General features: G+C 49.7%; 1 pseudogene; it reads left to right on the top strand.

Moving 5' to 3' along the window:
• The first annotated feature begins 3595 nt into the window (after positions 1-3595).
• LOC108575905 overlaps positions 3596-4826 on the top strand; it is a 7780-nt pseudogene continuing 6549 nt past the window's right edge.

Raw genomic sequence — 4826 nt, 5'->3', positions numbered from 1 at the left:
ATTTTTTCCTCGTAGCTTCCTCCCTTGTCCCTATCTATTTTTATCCTGATTGCATCTGTCTTCTTTTCTTCCTTATTCAGATTTTCCTTGTTCATTCACACCTCTTCGTACCCATCCTTCCCATTTCTTTTTTTTCCAGCCGGGATATTGACGCTCGGCGAATCGTCCGAGTCTGACTGGTCCCTACTTACCCTTTTCCTCTTACTTTCCACCATAGTAAATTCTTGCTCCTGCGCTATGTCCATTTCCTCCGTATTATCTTTTACTTTCCCTTCCTCCTCTTCCGTAATACATCTCTCAGTCCAATCGTGTATTTTGGCAGCACCTTTTCTCCAGGCCACCAGCATTTCATCATCCCCTTCTGCTATTGACCAAGTCTGTCTGTCTCTTTCTCAGTTGATTTTTTCAAATTCGATACATCTTATTCTGGCACCGAGCAAGCTCGGGCCCGCCAGAGTTACAGGAGGTGGAGGAACTCAGGCACCAGGCCTGGCGATGGGTGATGCGCAAGTGAAGGGCGGAGGTTTCCGCCCACTCTGCGCATCCCGTCGTCGGGGTGATCCTACCCATTTCTGATAAATGGGTGGATCGTGGCCATGATAGAGCCACCTTCCGGCGCACGCAGGTGATCACCGGACACGAGTGCTTCGGTGAGTACCTGCATAGATTAGGCCGCGAGGCCACGGGGGCCTGTCACCACTGCGGTGACGAGTTGGGCATGGCGGCGCACACCTTGGAGGCCTGTCCGGCCTAGGCTGTGCGCCGCCGTGCTCTGATGTGTGAGGTGGGCCAGGACCTCTCTCTCTCCACCGTCCTGAAAAGAATGGTGGAGACGAGAGAGGCCCGGCAGGCCCTGGCCGCCTTTGCCGAGGCAGGCATGCGTCGGAAAGAGGATGCAGAGCGCGAGCGGGAGCGCCGTGACCTCGCCCGGAGGCGGAGAAGGGGTGGGTGGCGTGCTCGCTCCACCTCTCTATGCGCCGCCTAATCTAGGCGGTGCGAGTCTCCCTCAGGAGCCGCGGTCGACCTTCGGGTTGGCTGCGGTACGAGATTTTACGACCCCGAAGTACTCGAGTACGCGGGACCGGGGGAAGAGTCATCCTCCTGTCGGGTCCCGCGCCCCTGCAACTGGACACGCCTTGTCGTGGCGCAGGGGCCAAGGGTCAGGGCATTACTAGACCTTTCTAAGGTGTCCAACATTAATGGCGAGCCAATGTGGGTTGTTGAGGAGCGTGAGCAGTGTGTATCGGACTATCCGACGCAGCATGCAATAGACCACAAAGCACCAAGTAAGGGGATCAAGCCTGATGTCTCTAGCTACGGCTATACTCGCGGTGGCCGGCGGTCGGGGATTGGAACCGGCGAGCTGGATCACCGCTGCGGGCGAAGGGGACTCAAGCCGTCCTAGCGTTACGACGTCTAGGCGGATGATTGGTGTGGAGTGTAGAGGGATGCTCGGGGTCAAACCCGAGTAGGCCCCGCGGCGTGGAACCTGCGGTCGCATAGCTGTTCACGTTCCAACAAAACAATATCTACAGTAACTCGTATCCTGTACCAGTGCACATTAGAGCCTCTGTGCACCTCAGGCACCCGGACTTAGCCGGGTGGGAATCAACGTCAGTGGGGGTTCGAAAAAATCATGAGCTGGCGGTATTCCAGGTATTAGGGAGCCATATATGGCAAGGAATGAAATGGAAAATGAAAAATAATGCGACTTAATTATCATCTCGATATGGGCTACTGACAACAAAAAAGATTGGACAAGGAGGAAGGCGCAGGCCAACCTCCTTTTAGCTCTAGGCCTCAGGGACTGCGAGCGACGGCTGTCGTTAGTGGTTCGGGGAAGGTGATCCCGAGGTTCCCGAAACCCCTAGTGCTCCAAGCAAATTGCGCGGAGTCCCACACCGTAAACCCTGACGTCGCAACGACCCACTGATGTTGTCTCAGATGGTAGTGGCATCATCGGAACGGGGGTCTTGCCTTAATCGGCTGGGCTGAGAGGATGACAACCTCTATACAAAAAATCCTTAACCTCAAGCTGCGGTACGCGGTGATGGGGTACGTTCTTGTCGATGGCACCGGAACGTGGCTGGTGAGAGCATCAGTACCAAGCGACCAACTGTGGGATACCTGGCGACTCCTCAACAGTATATAGCCTTGTCTGCGTAAGGGGTGGCTCTACGTAGATCGACCTCTTTTCCACCCAACTCGTGGGAACTTTAATGGAACCTAAAATCAAAAACAAACCAAACTCGAATAAACGCTGTAAAAGCCAGTGTAAATCTAAGACAGAGACAAGCGATACAGAGATGGAACTGGTGTCAGACCAGTGTGAAAGAAAATCACTCAAATTGACCAAACCAAAGAAAGCTGGAAACCTTCCTTCAAAACAAGGAAAGGTAACGAAATCGAAAGCAAGAGTAAGCTCTACCTCGTCCTCGGACGAAGAAGAGCAAACTCAAAAATCTAAAAAGCAGAAGATAACAAAGCCAGTGGCTACGGCCACAGGCAGTGACAAAGAGGTAACCACTGGTCAGCCTACAAGAAACGGACCACTAGAACAAGTCCGAAGAGAAAGGGAAGCCTTGGAAAGCTTCCTTTTCGATGAAGGAAACAATGTCACAAGAGCCACAGCAAAGTTTGTGCTACAAAAATGGGCGCTTTTGGAATCCAAGCTCCAACAGGAGATCTTGGAGAAAGAAACACTCATTGCAGTGCAAACTGAGCTGAGATCGAAGCCGGTCGGCACCTACGCGCAAGCGGCGGCGACCCCGGCAACAACTAAAACAATGTCTGGTAAGGAATGGCCGTCCAGGTGGCCTGCCAGACAACAACAACAATCAAAAGAAAGGAGCGAAGTCATCATCCTGAAGCCCAAGGATGACAACGACAAGCGCTCAAATGATGAAATTAAGATTCAGGTCACGAAAGCTTTGGCAGGCAACCGTCGTGACCTAAAAGTCAAGAACATAAGGCAACTCCGCAACAAGGGAGTCCTGATCGAGGTTTCAAGCTAAAATGATTTGAAAATAATAAAGGAGGCTAAACTCGAGGAAAAGATCGGCCTAAAAGCATCGGAACCGAAGAAACTGGCGCCGTCCATCGTCATTTATGACGTCGAACAGGACTGGTCGCCGGAAGAACTTGTCGAAGATTTGGTTTCCAAGAACCTGGACAAAATGTCCGAGGTGGAGGAAGCCAAACTCAAGTCAGAAATCAGTTTCAGGCATGCGTTTAAGGCAAGAAACGAGGGCAGGAAGAACTGATTTGTCCAGCTCCCTGCCTCAGTTTACAACACTTTAATAAACAAAGGCAAAGTTTATATGCTCTGGCGAGTATATAAAATCAAAGAGTACATCAACATTACCAGATGTTACAAATGCCACGCCTACGGGCATGTTTCAAAACACTGCTCGGCTACGCAGACGTGCGAATGCTGCAGCAGCCCGGACCACTTGCATGAAAAGTGTCCAACTCGAACAAAACCGAAGTGTCCGCTCTGCACTAGGTTCAAAAGAAAAGACACTAACCACAGTGTCAGGAGCAAAGAATGTCCGGAATATAAACGGCAACTCGAACTATACAAAGATAAAGTCCAATGGACTTAATCATAGCACAAGTGAACGCTCAGAGATCCATGTGCGCAGCAAATGAGCTGCGCAATGTCGTTGTGCACAATCGAATCGACGTGCTATGTATCCAGGAACCATACACCCATAAGGGTAAAGTCCTCGGATACAACACGCAAGGACTGACAGCTATATACCCTAAGGTTAACACCCCGTGGGTAGCTGCAGTCGTAAACAAAGAACTTGACATCTTTTCCATGACGCACCTGGAAAATGATCACATTATGATCTTCCAGGTGGTCTACGGAAATTGTACCTTTTACATGATAAATGTGTACTGCCAATTCTCGCAGCCAATCGAACGATACATTGAGAAGCTCGAGATCTGTATCAACAAGCTCAGAAACAGCCAATATATAATAGTGATGGATGCGAACGCCAAGTCCACGTGTTGGTTTTCCAACGAGACCGACGATAACGGAAGAAAGTTGGAGGATTTCATAGTTGCAAATGATTTAATCATTATGAACCAGAAATCCCGACTGACGACCTTTATCAACTCACGTGGGGCATCGAACATAGATGTAACGCTCTGTTCCAAGGAACTGAGCACACGCATACACGCATGGGAAGTCACGGAATTATCAACAGTCTCGGACCACAATATGATCATGTTCAGGATCCGAGACAAGAAACTAATCGAAAGTAGTTGCAAAATCGAAAGACCATTCAGCATGAAGCGTGCGAACTGGGGTAGGTTCAGCACCTTAATTGAAGCCAAGTTTACTGCAAATCTTCTGGACTCATTCAAAACGAATAGTCCGGACTTTGCAGTAAAGAAATTAAACAGAATACTGGAAGAGATATGCAAACAAGCAATACCACGCAAAAAATCGGTGGGGAGGCCCGTTCCCTGGTGGACGGGTACTCTAACAAAATTACGACATGAGGTAATTAAAAGTAAAAGAGCGATGGCGAGAGCGCGCAAACTGCAGCTACAGGAAGCGATTCCAAATTGCTGCAAGAAATATAAGCATGCCAGAAATCGGTACGTAAATGAGATCCGAAAAGAGAAGACCAACTCTTGGAAGACATTTGTGAAAGAGGAGGGAAACCGCGAACCATGGAGCCTAATACACAAAATGCTAAGAAATAAAATCCAAACACAGAGTAGCGTGGGTACTCTGCAAAAGCAAGACGGCAGCATGACGAGCTCCTGGCGAGAGTCGATCAAGCTGCTGTGCGACAAATTTGCACCAA

This window comes from Habropoda laboriosa, unplaced genomic scaffold (assembly GCF_001263275.1).
Source record: "Habropoda laboriosa isolate 0110345459 unplaced genomic scaffold, ASM126327v1 scaffold332, whole genome shotgun sequence".
Lineage (NCBI taxonomy): Eukaryota > Metazoa > Arthropoda > Insecta > Hymenoptera > Apidae > Habropoda > Habropoda laboriosa.
Note: the sequence above shows the minus strand (reverse complement) of the source record. Positions and strands in the feature narration are given on the sequence as shown.